This window comes from Kryptolebias marmoratus, linkage group LG13, assembly GCF_001649575.2.
Source record: "Kryptolebias marmoratus isolate JLee-2015 linkage group LG13, ASM164957v2, whole genome shotgun sequence".
NCBI lineage: Eukaryota > Metazoa > Chordata > Actinopteri > Cyprinodontiformes > Rivulidae > Kryptolebias > Kryptolebias marmoratus.
This window is the reverse complement of record NC_051442.1, coordinates 24,422,422-24,440,893: the sequence shown is the minus strand read 5'-3', so window position 1 is coordinate 24,440,893 and position 18,472 is coordinate 24,422,422. Positions and strand designations below refer to the sequence as shown.

The 18,472-nt window shown below is 39.8% G+C and overlaps 2 long non-coding RNA genes across 2 annotated transcripts; one reads left to right on the top strand and one right to left on the bottom strand.

The window, feature by feature from the left end:
• Positions 1–4,417: 4,417 nt before the first annotated feature.
• On the top strand, positions 4,418–5,633 carry LOC108250831. Its single transcript, XR_001809317.3, has 3 exons — positions 4,418–5,193; positions 5,281–5,424; positions 5,528–5,633. It is a non-coding gene; the product is annotated as an uncharacterized LOC108250831 (long non-coding RNA).
• Positions 5,634–13,658: 8,025 nt separating this feature from the next.
• Positions 13,659–14,360, bottom strand: LOC119617580. Its single transcript, XR_005233912.1, has 3 exons — positions 14,181–14,360; positions 13,956–14,077; positions 13,659–13,771 (listed from the first exon to the last, which is right to left on the bottom strand). It is a non-coding gene; the product is annotated as an uncharacterized LOC119617580 (long non-coding RNA).
• Between the last annotated feature and the right edge of the window lie 4,112 nt (positions 14,361–18,472).

Sequence of the window (18,472 nt, the reverse complement as noted above, 5' to 3'; positions counted from 1 at the left end):
ATGGATGGATACATGGATGGATGGATGGATGGATACATGGATGGATGGATGGATGGATGGATGGATGGATACATGGATGGATGACACAAGAAAGTCATCCTCTGTTTTTTGAAATTTATATGAACAAATATCAGTGTCAAATAAGTGCACAGGCATTTCTCTAAAAGGGCAAAGTCTATATTTGACATTGTTCTGTTGTGGGAAATAAAGAATCTTATCAACAATCAGTAGCTTTTCTTGTTATGATAGCAACAGTTCATCTTCATCTGCTGGCACTCAAGGCGCTCCAACAGCAGTGGAGAGATGCTGGATGACAAAAGACAGCTACATACTGCTTTTTTGTCAACATTACAAATTATTGTGAAAATTATACACCACATTTTTTTGCATTTGTTGGAACTCAGGAATATGACATCCATTAGAAAACATAAAAGTCAGAGTGTGTGGTGGGAAAGTTTTTATAAGGTATCACCTGCTGCTGATAAGTCATGACTATGTTATGTCTGAATTCCACCAAATGAACCAGTTTACAGGATTGATGTTACCTTTTTCAGCTCATGGGAACCAGACTGACTCGCTCCTCTTTTGCATTCCAGTATCTTTGAAATAAGCTCCTGAGTTGACTCTGGGGGGGAGCTTTTAATTCGGACCTTCCCGTTCAGAGCTGGGACTCTGATGTTAATTGTTGATTGTCTTTAATGCTCTCTGTATGTTGTACACAATATATAATAAAAGTTGATTGAGTGATTTCATCTGATAGTGCCTGGAAATAAATGTTTTCCACAACAAGTGTCTGAGGTTTAGGCATATGTTTTTCTATACTCTTTGTGGCCTGTTCAGGGCATCCAAATGTAAGGAATTACTGGACTACATACAGCAACTGGGAAGTTGAAGCCAAAGCAGGAACATGGTCAAGATGGTCCCAGTACAAATGTTATTTTCTGCTGCCACCATACCAGCCAAGTGTGTCTAATCCTGGATTGGACACTGATGTAAGCAAACTGGACTTTGCCTTTATTAAAATAAAAAGGATGCACAAATTATTTTTTCAGGTTTTGACAATTGTTAATTCATATAGTTTTTTTATCTTGCTGCTGTATGTTGATGTTACGACCCTTAAAATTTACATCTAGGGAGGCAAAAGGTGTAACATAAAATGTAAATAAATAAATATAACTTGACTGAAAACTACTGCCCAAACTAAGTTCAGTGATAAAAGTGATTTATTTAAAATTATGTGATTTAAAAACATAAAGAAATACAAACACTAGGAATCAAAAAGCTTTAGGATCTCCAAGGCTGAAAAAACAAACAAAAACCTTTCTAGCTAGAAATCCAAACAGTACTAATCTAACTGTAAAGAAAACTACAATGCCTAAGAAAATTTTACAAAGTGTACATCATCACAATGTTTAAAATAAATGCAAATTTGTGTATCATCATCGATCTTCCCTCTGCAATAAATCTGTTTGTTTGTTGTTTAATTCTATGACTGGGTGGTCACACAGATTACATGCTATCATTTCATCAAAAAATTCTTTAATGCTCAAAGCCAGCTTACTTTTTCACCATGACCATTTTGGCTCTATTACTACTTTGCTGCACAAAGGCGCATCAGTGGTGGGTTGGCATCAACCCCCTCTTTCTTTTTCTCCACGTTCCTGAGTTATCACTGCTCCTTCCTTTTGTTGGACTGTTCTATGACTGCTTTTGAATTTGTGAACACCACCCTAACTGGTACCTCCTTCACCTTATGATTACTGCCACCATCTCTCCTGTGAAAATAAATAGTTGATCTGACAGGCATTTAGATTTACATATCTGAAACTCAGGTATGTATATCCCTATTCTCACACAAGCATTTGTGTTTTTAGAGCCATCTGTTTGTATTTTAAGGTAACTGTAATAAGAGTTTTAAAGGTATATGCTGGGTTTATAAATTAAAAAGCAGTCATAGAAACACTTATTTTTGCACCCGCCCCCCCCCTTTCTTTTTTTGGAGCCTGTCTTTGCATAATTTCCGAATTAGATTATTATGGATCTGGTCAGCTGGTCTTTCAACGCAATTGATCAAATTTTCTCGATGACAAGACTTGGCTCCGATGGGACATTTCCAGCTGGATACACCTTGGATTCCTGGGAGAAGTGGAAGATTGTGTGTTTATCTGTAATGTTGGTTGAGGATATTGAAGACAAGTACATAATTGGATTTTTGATAACAGGATTTCTGCTTTTTGGGTTTTGTGGTTACCTGGCGTATCGTGAAATTCGGAAGACGCATGCAGCTGTTCGGGCCATGATAAGGCTGCCTGCTCTGTGTGAAGGATAGGGACTTCTCAGACTCAGTTGTGTTGCAAACAAAGGCGCATACCGGACAGTCGCAGACCAGCTGTGGACCTTGGAACTTCCTGGCTGAATGCAATCGACTTTGGAGAAGTTACTGACTCGGCCCGGCACGGAGGACCACATTTATTCGGCTGTTTGGATTCGCCATTAAGATATACCAGTAAGACTCTTAAGGCTGGCATGAAATTAACAGTGTCTGTCTGACCTAAACAATTCTGATATCTGAATCTGGCTCCACTGGGTCTGCCTTGGAAGGCTAGCCATCTCAAAAATCTCCTGGATGTTATGTATACTTGATGCTCTTTCTTCTCCCATCAGTGCCCCTCCCTCCCCCAGGACAACTGTGGATCTGTGCCAGCCAAGGCCGTCTGATAAAACTTTCCATCACTATCAGGACTATAGCTGAGAGGCATCTGGAACAGTATCTGTGGGCATTCCTCCCCCTTAATCTTAACGTCTTCGCTGGCACACTCTCTCATTGTGGCATTCTACCATGTTGCTTTCTGTTTGCTCTCTCCTGTTTTCCTGATTGGTCAGCAGCTTCATCATCGCCAGCTGTAGCGGATCAGAATCATCTGCTCTCGGGGTTCTTAAAGCTGTTTGGAGGACTTACTTTTGGTAATGCATCTCGGCCACTAGAGAGTTCTGTTATCTGAAGTCTTGTTAATCTGTTTATCTTCTGTGTATGCTCAGAGTTTCTGCCTCCTGGAGCTTCCTGTAAAAGATCTTCACCAACCGTCTTCCTAGGGACTTATCTGAGAGCCGCTCAACCGATCCAATCTGCGCTGAAGCCTGTCTGCCTCTGTCCAGTTCAGGAACCATCCACCTGTAAATACATACCACCGGAACCCTGATCCTCTCCTCTGTGCTGAGTCTTCCTCACTTACCTGTAAGAGCAACTTCTCCATCTATATTCTGACAATTCATTCCTGCTGACAACAATAAACTCACCTCTGACCCTCCTTTCCAGATCCAGACCCACTCCCCTCCCTGCTCTGTAAATAAAGCCACTTAGCTTATTCTCTGTCTCCTGAGTCTGTCTGTCGCCCAAGTTGCGCGCCTTTGACAGTTTATGAAAACCTGATACTCATATGTCTATGTTCAGTTTTGCTCCCTCCCCCTTAGTCTCATTAGCATAGTTGAATTACCTGAAACTTTAGTTGAATTAGCAATAGAAAAGGTATAGTTTATCTTAGTCTGTTCAGCTGAGGTTCTTTAATTGAACTTATTATATCTTAGATTGGTTTTCCTCAGTTTATATCAGTATGACTGTGCCCATTTCATCCTGCCTTTGTTTGTTTAAACCTATTTTAGTTAGCTTGGCTAAGCTTATTTCATAGTGTAGTTTAGTTTAGCCTGTGTTTTAGATAAATTTAATTTAAATCTATTTTTTTAAGCCTTCTGACACCTTTAGTTGGCCTTTTATTAAAACGTTTTTAACTCTTAGATTGCTTTTGGTGTTCTTAGTTAGCCTTCTGGTACCTTTAGTCTACCTTAGCTTAATTTCTGATTGGTTCAGCTGAGGTTTTTAAATCTGAGTTTAGTTTACGCTAGCCTATTCAGTTTATTATACCTTAATTTGTTTTTCCTCAGTTTATCTTTAGTATGAATTGTTTTAGATAAGTTTAGTTTAGCTTTTTACATCCTAGTTTCCTTGCTTAGTTTTTATCTGTTTATGTTACTTTTGCTCATTTATTTTATTTAGATCATGACCCACTACCAGTTGGGTTTAGGACCGCTGATTGCCCGTGTTCGACTCGACAAATGTCGGTTCCAAACGGCTAAGTGCCACTGTCCCAAAGTCAGAATCCTTAGAGTTTGAATAAATAACGATATAAATGTGAGTCAGATCTGCAGAGTTTAATCCTTCAGAGAGTTTTTATGTTTTGAGGCGAGACACTGAGTTGGGGGGTGTGGCCAACAGCAGCTAATTTGCATAATAGTGACGTAGCCCTAAAACCACTCATTCTGAAATGAGCTAAAACAGGCAGAACTGATCAGGTGAAATCTGAATATCTGAGAATGATTTTGTGTATTAAATGCAGTGACGTGAGGTGAGGTTCATGGTTGGTGAGGCACTGACTCCTTAACAGTCAGATTTACAAATATATAAGGGTAGCTTATTCAATTGGCTGCTGGGTATTTTGTATCTCATCAGTGTTCTTCACACATGCGCTCTCTCTCTCTCTCTCTCTCTCTTTCTCTCTTATCTTAGATAAGATAAGGAAAAACGTTAAAATTACCATTTTGGCAGTCCGATGGAGCAAAACAAAAATTAACGGCTCGCAGCAGTGCACATGACTCTCACTCCCCTCTGTGTAAAAGGACAGCAGCAACAAGCTCCCGTTGGCTCACGTGCGCCCCCTTCAGTGCAGCAGAGTACTGCCTGCCTCACCCTGTGCCTTTTCACCACGGTTTTATGTCCCCTCAGCAAAACTAAATATGTTACTAACAAACATGTAAACCATTGGGGACATGCAGGATACAGCAACAGGCACGGGCCAATTGCAGTTTGTGATGTCCGTCCTATCTACAATAAGACCGTTATCCAATACAGACGTGAGCTGGACCTAATCGCTGCAAGTGCACTCATGATTTTTTTTTTTCAGCATTCTTGTGCTTGGCACTCTCATTTGGTGAGTATTATTTTACCCTTATTTAGACTGTCTTTTTTTTTTAAAGTAATTTTTCCTGCTTGCTAGTTGTGAGGATTTGGGTTTTGCCCGCCTCGTGGGTGTTGCCTCTAACCTCCTCCTCAACAGGTGTTGCCGATTCCAGTGATGAGCAGTTCCGGAATTTGAACCCTTGGCTGATTCCAGATCTTCGCTGGAGCATCTTGCCTCTTTGGTTAGAATCCCAGCCGCCAGATTCTAATGTCCATGTTCCACAGCTATGTTCATTTTTAGGTTTTTTGTACTTTGCTTCTTGCTTCAGGTTATTGGTTTTGAATCACGGCATATTGGGACTTACCTTCTGCTGGTCGGACGACCCACCTGTTTGGACTACTGACATCTTACCTCTTGGACCACTCCTGGATTGCGACTACACTTCTGGACCTCGTTCACCCTCCAAAAACCTGTAAGAAAGAACACTCAATTACTCCTTGCACAAATCTGAAAGAATATCTACTAAGACCAAGATCAGTACCCGAGACTCACCTTGCTCCTCTCCTGTTTTCCAGATCCTCCTGACCGTGCACTGTAAATACTGTGAAGTGAAACTATAATATAGACCCTCCTTACCAGTTAGAATCATGTAATAATGTTCTGTAATTCTATTGATTGTATTAACCTGAGGATGAGTGTAACTCTGTACTGGTTAGGTCATGTGAGTTTGTGATGTACGTGACTGCCTGCACCAAGTACGGAGATAACAGGTCTGGGGGAGTCAGCTAATTAGGAACCGAAACCCACTCGAAGAAAACCACCTGCAGAAGATGGAGAAAAACAAGTCCATATACAGAGTTCCAGAGAGATGACCGAAGGAGGATGGGCCAGCTCTTTGTTCAGGTTAAAATGTTATGTTTTAGTGATTCAGCTCAGACATCTTCTGGTGTTCCTGCTGTGAGCTGGTAAGGAGTGTCTCCCTTAGTACTAAGGCTAATAAATCTTTTAAACTGAAGATACTGCTTCTGACCATTTTTGACTCCTGGTTTCTCTGTGCATTTTCCAGTCCGTTGTGAGGAGAGGTTTTTTAGAGTTTGAGTTTCATTTAGGTAATATTTTGTCTCTTCAACAATACTTGTCACCTGTAAATAAAACAACTTACCTTTACTTTGTCTCCACGTCTGGTTTTGGTTCCGCTCCTTAGGGCTAAACTCTGAACTATGTCAGCTAGTAATGATGTGTGTATAGTAATGTCTGTTAACGCTAGCTGTGCAATGTTATGAACATAATGTGGCTAAATGTCCCCTCGCCATGACACGTTCACAGCCCAAATTTCTAAAAAAGTATTTTTTCAAAGACGTTACTTGAATGATCAGGGGTTCCAGTAACACTTGAGAGTTGAATGGGTGTAACAACACTTTGCACCAATCTGATGGTTGAATAACCTAAATAACAGATTAAAAGCAGTGAATATCTTTGTTGTTGATCTCATGTCTATTTAATCAATAATTTATCAGCAAAAGGGATTTTATAAATTGACAATGTTTGTTTTGTCAATATATGCTTTTCGATTAAAATGCAATTCATTTTGAATAATTAATTACAAACTGTGCAATTAGCTTAAAAAATGTAATCGAGTCCCACTAGTTTTTTTTTTCTTAACTGTCCTCACTTAACACTACTCGATTGCTGTGCCGTTTCCATGGTTATCACCACTATTTATGCGTAATGATTGTCTGATGACAGGAGAGCAGTGAGACTGAATCAATCATTACTCTATATTTCATCATACAGAATATTTTTTGTGCATATGTTGAATTTCAAATATCTGTTGTAGTTATTATTCCTAGACTGTTATATGTACACAGTACAGTTAGATTAATATTCCATCATACACAAGACTACAGTTCTCTTGATGTCTTGCCACATGAGTCATTTAACACTTACCTTTCATACCGCTGTGTTCATGTGGTAGCTGATTTTGTCTTAAAGAAGTTCAGAACTTGATGATTAGATAGAGTTTTGCTAGGATTCCGATAGTTTTCTAAAACTATAGTTTTCTAAAACTCTGGTATTTCAGGTCTAATACAGCATGTTTCTGAGTTCTCTGTCTTTCAGGTGGAGATGTGTGGGCGGGGCAGGTGGCTGCAGGCACACACCTGCAACGTATTTCTGCTCATCAGGAGGAGCTTTAAAGGAGTCCGCTGCCTTCAACTCCAAACTGTTTGCTTTCGTGGTACATCTAGCCCTCCTCATGCCCAATGAGATTCTCTCTCTTCCTCTGCCAAGACTTACCTTGTGTTCTTGTTCCTCGCTCCAGGTTGTTTCCCTCGCTGGTCTCTGGTCCTCTGCTCCGGTACGCTCTGACGAGTTAGACTCCCAGCTGGCACAGCGATCTCCAGGCTTCCTCCTCACCACACCCTCAAGACCCGACCAAACCTGCTCCGCCCTCCTCCGGCTCCACTTCTGGATTCTACCACCAATCGTCTTCAGTCTGCGTTTCCTCCGTCGACCCACTGGTAACAACAGACCACAGATCCTTCAAGTAAGCCAGTATTTTCTGCTCACGATTCTGGTTCCGGTTCATCGCTCACCACTTCCTGTTTACCTCCAGAGCTCCCGTTGTCTCCTCCGCTCCTGGGTTACCCACTCCTGAAAGTCTACGTGCGATTCCCTTGCCTCAGGTTCCCCGCTCCAGGAAGCCAACCTGCCACAATCACATTAATAAATCTGTTTAAACGTTCATTCTGGTTTCGAGTTCTCTGCATGTAGACTAAACAAATTAAAACCATCATGACAGTTTCTTTCTATTTATCTGTGCTTGTTGCAAAAATTATTTTTTTTCTTCAGGTTTTTCAAGAAAACAAAAAAAAATCATATGCAGTGGACATGTAAGTACTGCACATTTTGTGCTGAAAAGAGGGGCTACTTAAACATTGCTGCTTAAAACATGGGTGCCTCTCTTCCTTTTTGTCCCATGTTTTAGAGAGGGAACCGAATATTTCAGACGGCTGAAATATTCGGTTCCCCCTCTAAAACATGGGACAAAAATAATTTACCAACAACTCCTTACCTGTGTTTATTCCTCTGTATTATGATATTATTAGCACATTTTATTTTTAAAAGATTTATGTTTTTTTAATGAGAAATATTTGTCCCTCTAAACAATTCTGTTAATAGATAAGTCATTATTTACAGAGACGCAGGGGAACCGTATCTGATGGGGGAACGCGGCTCGACGTAACAGCAGCAACTCGAGCACATTACTGCCCCCTATATGTCAAGAGGACAAATAACACCTTTTCTGTTCAAATTGCCAACCCGCCACAGTAGCGTGTGTGTTGATCAAATTCACCCGCCACTTCAAATATTTACCCGCATTTGGCCGGTGGCGGGTGCTAATTTTCACCCCTGATCTCCATACTAAAAATGCTACAAACATTACTAAACCGTGGAGAAATTTTAGATGAGGCCATGTCACCTGAGACAAATTTGTCACAAGGATATAGATTCCACAGAGATAGTTCCCAGTCTCGACAAAAAAAAAAAAAAAAATCAGGATTGCGCTATGCTTGTACATGGATGAGTTTGAAGTGGCAAACCCCTTTGGAACCTATTGCTCCTCTCTTCTTTTTATTCAGCTTGCTCTATTTTGCAAGGTCAGCAGCCTCAAAGACTATGGTTATGGTGAAATTCTTCGCCCTCTCATTCAGGACCTTGTTTCTCTTGAGCAGCAGCGTATATAGTATATATATTGAACAGTTAGGAACCAGCCTAAAAGGGACAGTATTATTTGTTGCAGCACACAGTTTGGCTGCCCATTCTGGCCATTCATTGGGAGGGTTCTTTGAAAGCTTCACAGTAAGTCAGAAGTGCTGATTCTGTATGGCCAAACGGGAGGAAATACAACACAAGTGCAGACAGGTTCATTTCAACCAAGAACAAAAGAAAATCATGACAGACGTGCAGGATATATTGCAGGATCCTACCATGGCTCAACAATATGGTGTGAAAAGAAGATGCCTGCTTACTGAAAGCTTGGAACATTTTCATGTTGTCAATGGCTATCCACCAGACCATTTGCATGATCGTCTGGAGAGTGCTGTTCTCTCTGAATTGGCCTTGTGCTTGAAGGCACTAATATCAAAGGGATACTTCTCACTTGAAACCCTGAATGTGGCTATTAAGCAGTTTCCAAACCAACCTCAACTCATCGCAAGGAACTTTGCTTCCAAAGCAACAATTGGAGGAAATGGTCATAAAAACTGGACACTTCTCCACCTTCTGCCACTACTGATAGGTCATCACATTCCTGAGGGGGATGAAACCTGGGAGGTTTTAATGAACTTAAAAGATGTCATGGAATTGTCAGTGTCTGCAAGCTTGTCAGAGGAGTCGGTATGCTTCCTTGACTGCAAGATTGCAGAACCTAGACATGTATTTCAGGAAGTTTTCCCAAACGAGAAGTTACTATCAAAACACCACTACATTGAGCACTGCCTTCTAGTAATTCAAACTACTGGTCTATTGTGTGATGTTTGGACAACCCATTTTGAAGGAAAACACAAGTTCTTCAAGAACGTTTTGCACCACATTCACAACTTCAAGAACATACCCCTTACTTTAGCTCTCAGACACCAGCATATGATAGCCTTCCATTTAGCTGCCACCTCATTTTTCAAGCCATCAGTGTAAATTAACAGAGTTTAGTCTGTAATGGTTGCTTCATTTCCTGAAAATGTGAAGAACTGTCTCTCTGTCTCGGGAATAACAACCAGAACAGTCCTTGTAGCAGCTTCTGTTTACATAGACAGCATTAAGTATAGTGCTGATATCGTCATTTCTGCTGGAACATGCTCAGGGTTTCCTGATTTCAGGCAAATAACAAAGATTATGGTGATCAGTACAGACATATTATTTGTCTGTAGACTCATGACATCATGGTATAAAAAGCATCTTGAACCAAAGGTTGTTGCTGAGAGTCATCTTTGCTGAACATGATATAAGGAAGTTGACTTTAAATGAGAGACCCCAGTCCATTGAGGAATTAAAAGGGATACTGTCACTGCAGTATGAAGATCAAGACTTCCATAATGCACTCTCCAATTTGACCAAGATAACTGATTTACCTGAAAGAGCTACACTCAAAATCATCCCTCTTGTGACTCTTCATTTAACCAAATTGTCATCACTTACCACAACATGATGACAGGAAGTGCATCACTGTGGCTAAGACAACAGTGGACACAGTTCTTTGACATAGCCATTTTCTCAGGTGATGTTGAGTATAGACTCAGACAGGCAGATCTTGCCTTTATGAAGGATGGAACTTGTATGACTACCACAAGATATGAAGCTTGACATACTAGAAATGCTTGCTGAGACTGTGTACAGTTTCAAGGCTTACCCTAAACATGATGACTTCAACAGTGTTGCAAAAGCACAGATTAGCAAACACCCTTCACTCACTGAGCCTGAACCACATAGATGGTATGGATGGAAAAACTTCAAAAAGCTGGATGTGAGGATATAGTAATCAATCAAGGTAAAAGAAGTAAAGGCATATATATGATACTTTTGGCAAGTGACTTTGTTGTATTTTTAAAGTTCTTAAAATAATCTTTAAACATTTTGTGTTTGGTTTCAAATCTCAAAGACCACATATGTAGCAATGGACCTATTTTCCTAAAAGAAGATGGTTAGTGGATCTTAAAATGATGCTTAGGTATCAAGTTTAGATCTGAATATAAGAATTTAAAGAGTTTGCGGAGTGCAATAATCAAATGTTTCAAACATACTGTCATACTCATAGTGAGGATAGGAGAAACGGCAATGTTCATCATTTCTAGTAACAACAGCAACATGTTCCAGTTTTTGTCTCCTGCAGGAATAATGTCCCACAAACAAAAGTGGAATGTTTTTAACAAGACACAATGACTGAACAGAATTCAAGCCTATACTATTTCCAGCACTCTCCAAAATAATTTTTATGGGATGTTTTTTCCTTTCTAAATACCCATAAGAAAAAACTATAAATCCTGGAAAGTAAATCTTGTTCTGATATGAATCAGAATCAGAATCACTTTATTGCCATTGCTAGTAAACAAGTTACAGGTTAGGAAATTGTTCTGGTGTACTGGTGCAAGTAAAACAAATACAAATGAATAAGTAAACATGAAACAAGAAAGAAATGAATTAAAGTGTACATGTGCATTATGGCAGGTGGAGAAAGTGACTGTGTCGTACTAGGGTTAATTATCTGTTGTTCAGCAGTTTAGTGGCTGAGGGAAAGAAGCTGTTCATGTGGCGGGAAGTTCTGGTCCGGATGGACCGTAGTCTTTTGCCTGAGGGGAGAGGATTAAACAGGCTGTGTCCAGGGTGAGAGGGGTCAGCTGCAATTCGACCTGCTCGTCCTAAAGTCTTGGAGGAGGACAGGTCCTGTACGGGTCGGAGGTTGCAGCCGATCACCCTCTCGGGGGAGCGCACGATGCGTTGCAGTCTTTGTTTGTCCCTGCTTGTGGCCCCAGTGTACCACACGGTGATGGAGTTGGTGAGGATGGACTCAATGACAGCTGTGTAAAACTTTACTATCAGCTCAGTTGGCATTTTGAGTTTCCTCAGCTGTCGTAAAAAGAACATCCTCTGCTGTGTTTTTTTGATGATGGAGCTAATGGTCAGCTCCCACTTGAGGTCCTGGGTGACGGTGATACCCAGGAAGCGAAAGGAGTCCACAGTGACGATGGTGAGGTCCTTGATAACGAGATGGCATGGTGGGTCTATGGCTTTCCTGAAGTCCACAATTAACTCCACCGTCTTCTGGGTGTTGAGCTCCAGGTTATTTGAGCTGCACCAAGACACCAGCCGATCCACCTCCGTCCTGTAAGCAGACTCGTCCCCGTCAGAGATCAGACAGATGACGGTGGTGTCGTCCGCAAACTTAATCAGTTTTACAGACTCATGGCTGGAGGTGCAGCAGTTGGTGTAGAGGGAGAAGAGCAGAGGTGAAAGTACGCAGCCCTGGGGGGAACCGGTGCTGATGGTCCGAGTCTCCGAGATGGTCGTCCCCAGCCGCACGTACTGCCTCCTATCAGTTAGGAAGTTGGTGATCCACCTGCAGATGGAGTCGGGCACACTGAGCTGAGAGAGCAGAGAGAAGGTTTGAGTAAGATATTCAAAAAGTAATTTGATCTCATACTGAGCAACACCCTCAAAAAAATTATGCATTATATCAAAGGTATAGTTGTTAGAAACATAAAAATATCTCAATGAATTCAGTGAAGATTTTTTCTTCAAACCATAGGATGACTTTAGCTGTGGGTTTTCTTTGAGATATTTCTAATGCATTTCAAAAATCTCCTTTCCTCTAAGTATGTATTAGCTTAGGATCATCCTCACTGTAGACTGTTTGACAGTCACATTTTTTTTATTAAACAAATCTGATAAAAGTAATGATTACTGAAAGATTCATTAAAACCAAGAATTGTGTGCATCCCTAAATTATCTCCAGTTATCTGGGAGTTGTGGCTTCAGAAAATGGAAGACTAAGGCCTTGGCTTTCCAGATTTTTGAGATCTTTCATTAATGGCTCCAGAATAGCATCAAAACCATATTTGTGTAGATCTTGTGCATGAAATAATGGTATCAAATGAATATTCATCAAAACTGAATTAAATTTAGGAGGCAGGTTTCTTAGAACAAAGTAAAGACAGACAAATTTGTGAATTCCATGTTTAGACCCCAGAGGATTGACTGGTTCAAAATCATCATAGATTATTTGAATTTTTAATGCAGCTTTTTTTGCTAAAAACAAAGAATGTGTTTTATAATAGTTTCCATCAGAAAAATCTGTGTAAGTGTCTTTCTCTGATCCACATTATCTCTTAAGTAAAGCACAAATTGTAATGTTCATGCCTGGTTTCTTTTTGTTTTCCCATGTTTTGCCATCAATCAGCCTCATCCATTTCACCTCCGTCTTCCCCTAATTGCTGCTCCTGCAGCTGTTCTCCTTCCCTTCTCTCCTTCACTTCCAGATGATTGAAGGTGCCATGCCAGTAGATATCCTGCATTCTTTGACTGACCTCCTGTTCACTGACCCTGCTCTTGCTTCTTGGATTTTCTTTGTGCCTTGCCCCTGTCTGACTCTCACGGGTGGATTGATTTCTGGAGCTCGACCCCTGCCTGTACCTCGGACTTCCTCTTCACGCCTGCTCCTTTGGACAAGTCTCTTGCTCTCTGCCTCCTCGGTAATGACCCTTGCCTGTCTGATTTGGTTACTGGATTTGCTCCCAAGACTTACTTGGCGAGTTTGCTGGATTTTCCTCTGTGGATCAGTCATCCTCTCAGCCATGTCGTCCCTGCCTGCTTACACCGCTTCCTGGTTCTCGGTCAGTGCCCCCACCTATGTAAATTTTATTATCTGGTACTTTGTTTGGATCACTGAACTCAGCTACTGCCCCCAGAGCCTCTGCCGGTGATTCCGCTGCTGAGTATTATCTTCTCTCTGTCCTGTAATAAAGTTACTTTTACCATTTACTCCTGTGTGCTTGCTGAACTACCATGCCAACATCAATGTTATACACTGTTGTCTGCAGAAATGTATAAAAATTAATTAATGCAGCATCATAAGAGACATAAAACACAAAATGTGCTTTGAATAGTTCATCAAATGCTCCAAGAGAGCAGTTTGTCTGGCATGGGATGAGGCACTTATCCATGAGGATGTAGAAGCTGTCAATCTTGCTCTTCTGACACCCAACAGCAAGGAGGTATGGCTGCAGACCCCGTTGGCCCTGGAGATGTTCCTCTAAACTGCAGCATGACTCAAATTTAAAAAAATATACACCAAACATAAGAAAAAACATGCAGCTCGAACCATTATATATAAAAAAAAAGATTCACATTAGCTAATAAAAGAAATTAAAGTGTGCCATTCAACCACCTGTATTTATACATGTCTATAAAAGCAAAGTGACTAATTACTGTATATATTTTTAGTTCAATTACCTTATGAAATACAAGTCTCTTGACTGCATCACATGCACTAATTTTTGGAGATGTCTGTACTCCTGGTGGTGGTGGAATATGATGTAAGAGCAGTAACAAGGAGGCCATTCTTTGGTCAAAGGCTGAAGATAAATTCATAAAAGATATCAGAACTTTATGAGAACATAGAGCCAGTGTAGGATACTATGAACAGTCAATCGTGTTCAGATATAGTTAGGTACTTACTCAATGCCTTATCCTGGCTATCTCCTTGAGGGCTTTCTGTTGACTGATCCAAACTTCTCAACTCAGGTGTTGAAGTGAGACTATTAGCCTCCTTGAGGACATTTGGTTTGAAGAACACGTCCCACTTCTGCAGCAGTTTGGATGAGGTTTCTTCATTAAATTGAAGACTGAAGTCTTGATCAATATTTAATAAAAAGTAGAAATCCAACTATCATAACAGGGTAAAAATCCCCATTTAAAGACTTTAACAACTCATTTGAACACTTACCAATCCTTTTGTGTCCAGGAACCTGGGAAATGTTAGAGCATTGATTCTTCCACTGGCATCTTTAATAAGTTTGTGATGGTGCTCAAAAGTCTCTATCATCTTTTGAAAGATCATGGACCTGTCTGTGGTGTGGTTAAGTAGAGATATGGCCATCTGGCAGGCAACTCCATCAAGCTGTTTGTCAACAATCAGTTCTCTGGATATTTGGGCCTCCAGATTAAATGTCATTGGAGCTACTTGGTGTCACAAAAGATCATCTACAAATCTTTTGGATCGTTTTAAGATGCCATGAAATGTATCTGGTGCTGCTTGCTGCATCATAAAAGTGCTCCCAAAAAAATCAATAAAAAAAAGCAATCAGATTTTTTTTAATGCAAAATCACTGCTTTTGATCACAAAATACAAAAACACAATGGATAAAGAACAAAACAGCCTTTTTGGTGCATGGATCCTTGAGGGATGGGAAGAGTGTCTCTATTCCAAGAGCATACCCCTTTCTGATTGCTTTAGTGGGTAGGTGCCTAACAGCAGATTTCAAATTAATGACAAGATGATCTGTAAAAACACACCTACCCCTGTTTATCAATCATGTGAGCCACCAGTATGTTCACCATTTGTCTTCTTGTGGCATCAGTTAGGGTTTCTGTTGTTTCATCCTCCTGGAGAACTTCTTCATCACCAGACTTGCTTTGTAGGACACCTTCAACCAGCTATGAAATGAAGAACAGATAAAAAAGAAAATATGTGATATGCAGATTACCCAAACAATGCAGTCACTGCATTATTAGCATTCCCAGTGTTTTGCTTCCTGCATGGTATCTCATCCATCAGTATTGTTGATGTTGATGCATTTGAGCTGAAGCTTGAGTCAGACTCAGAAGCAGATGACCATTCTGAGAACTCTGAAGGAGGAGAAAATAAGCATCAGTTTCATCCTTTTGTAAAAGCTGTATGATGCTTGATTTAATTTGTCTTTATATCTCACCATCATGGCAGAAAACCTTCAGCACAACATTGCCCTGTCTAATTAGGTCACTGAATGTTTAATCAACTTCAGTATCTATTGCATCTTTGTATGTAACTTTGGCATCAGGTAGCAGGCAAAATTGCTCAATGACTGAAAAAGTAGGGCAAAATTTAGTCTAATTCTCTAATCAGCCACATTTTGTAAGTAACTTTGAGTTATTAATTACTTTGCGTTGATTATGCGATTAGTATGGAGAACATGTTGAAAAACTGAAAATCCAGTGGCTTACTCCTTTTACTAACCACAGATTTGTTAAATAAGTGTTGAGAACTAAATACATTTCTAAAAAGAATGCCTATCACCTTCCCCACACAGGTTTGATGAATTACACACTTTTCTTGTGGAACTGACAAAAGTCAAACTGCCTTTCAAGCTCATCCAACTTCAGGTCACCACACTTTACCTGGATTAGCATTTTACTGAAGCATGGAGAATATCTGGACAAAGCAAAATAACAAATGGGTCAAGCGTTTCCCCTCAATGCTCGATGCTCATCTGCCTGTTGGGGTACTTGACGTCTTGGTCTCAGCCGTCCCATTGATGTTCTGGTGAAAGCTGATAGGCGGGAGCCTTTAAATTCCCATGGCTAAAATCACAACTCCAAATGGAAAAAAAACAGAACTTTATTTTTCATGAGGATATGGTCCAATAAAATGTTTTTTTTTTTAAGTATTACCATTACAACAGTATTGGTTGTGTGACAGTTGCTAGCTAGCAACCCACACGTGCGCTGCTACCTAACACATTGTGTAAAGTTGTTGCCATTCAATGAAGTATTGATTAGTAGAAAAAGTCACATCACTCTCTATCATTTAAATAGTGCTTGCACTTACAGGGAAGAACAAAATGGAGCCATGTTCAGACTGAACTCAAACAGGACTGTGAAGCAGGGGGAGGAGCTTATTTTCCTCCCAGCAGCGTCGATTCAACACCGAGACAATCAACTCCAACACTGGGCACCATGTAAAAGGCTAAATGTTAAAACAACACTGACTAAGGCTGACTAACACTGAAATTGTAACTCTCTAGTTCTTGCTGTGTACCAACACATTTAAATTCTTTGGGGTTGGACTTTTTCCATTAGATTATTCCATCTTTAATAAATGTGGCACATTCTCCTTCACAATTATCAATAATTCTATCTGGTCTTACTGAGCTGAAACCAGGAATTTTAAAGTCTAATTGGGGTTTTAATTTTGTCTCCTGTACACGTATTACATCTGAAACAGCTTGTAGTCCATAATTACATCTTTTTAGTTGTTCTCCATTGGCTTTTAAACTTCTAGCATTCCACAGGAGTAAATGGATAACCATCATTAATGCTTCAATCTTTCTCTTGAACATTTTTTGTTGTTTCAATTGTACTTAAGGGCATGAATCTGGTCTCCTTTAAATACTTTCATATCTAGGAACTTTCCTGCTGCCTCCACAATTGCCTTATTTTTAACACTTTTCTTCTTCATTTGTACTATAATGTTTACAATATGACAGATAAATTCCACAAAGCTTTCTTTTTTCACTATCACTGTATTTTTATTCATTTTAAATTTGTGTGTACATATCATTGGTGGTATAAGGATTTGTCTCTCATTAGTGTGTTTTTAATTTGTATGCTGAGCTGTGTCTCTCACCTGTTTCTCAGTCCTCATTTCTTGAAGCTTCTTTTCTTACCCTCTTTAATGCTTCAGCATATGAAATTCTCTCTATTATTTTGACTCTCTGGGTTTCTCTAGCTTTCCTCTGAACTAAAAAAACAGTGCCTGACTAAGCATAATGGACAGTTTTTTAACCCCCAGGCTTTTTTAAAAATGTATTGATGATAGCAAAGTTGAATATTGTTACAAATAAATAAAAAAATATATGTTTGAAATAACACTGAAGGCAAAAAATACTCTTCTACAGTATAGTGTGTCCTCCAATGGTTAAGTGTGAAACTCCTTGAAAAGATTCCAAGTCTCCTCTTCTGATTGTATGGCCCTCCTGTGAGGCAAGGCTTCAAAGAATAGGTTCCCAGCTTTATTGAAAGAATTTACACATTATTAATATATCATTATTATCATATAAAATGTTGTGTCTGTTTAAAATATAAAAACCTTACCACGAATGCTAAATTTTGAGGCAAACTTCCTGAGAGTTTGCTTTTGCCCCCTGGTAAATGTTGAGGAGTAGGAACCTTCAGAAAGAAAGTTAAAGAACTCCTTCCATTTGCTCACCATGTTTGTTATAAATGCTATAATAAAGGATATATATATATATATTAATTACATACACTTTAATAAGTAGGTCATGTAAAGATTAAATGTTTGATTTTTAAAGAAATCAACTTGGAAACTTAAATCTATAGCATTTTTACATTTACAGTATGTGCAGTCCCTGCAAAATGCCACACTATAAGAATATAAACTATACGGCAAAATTATCCAGCTATTTGATCATGGCTTGAACTATTCCTGTAATACCAACACTAAACAACTTAAGGAAAATTGCACGGTAGCTAACTTAATACAAACAGTGCATTATCTTTATTTGGAGAAGATTTAATTTTTTATAGACTACGAGCTAGTAGTTATTCATTGTGTTTTTTGGGTTTTTTGCAAACTACATAACATTCATAAATTCATGGTCCAGAAAATGCATTGCACAGTGCAAATTGTGCAAATACACAATAATACCCAGCTGCAGCCGTGGACACTACAAAACACACCCCCTTCACAACAGACAACAAGCCCATTTGTGCTTCCTCAGGGAGTAGAGACTCTTGTGGGCCTTTCTGACCACACAGGAAGTGTTGGCCCTCCAGGTGAGGTCACTGGATATATGCACACCAGGGGTGGAAATTAGCACCCGCCACCCGCCAAATGCGGGTAAATATTTGAAGTGGCGGGTGAATTTGATCAACACACACGCCACTGTGGCGGGTTGGCAATTTGAACAGAAAATGTGTTATTTGTCCTCTTGACATATAGGGGGCAGCAATGTGCTTGAGTTGCTGCTGTT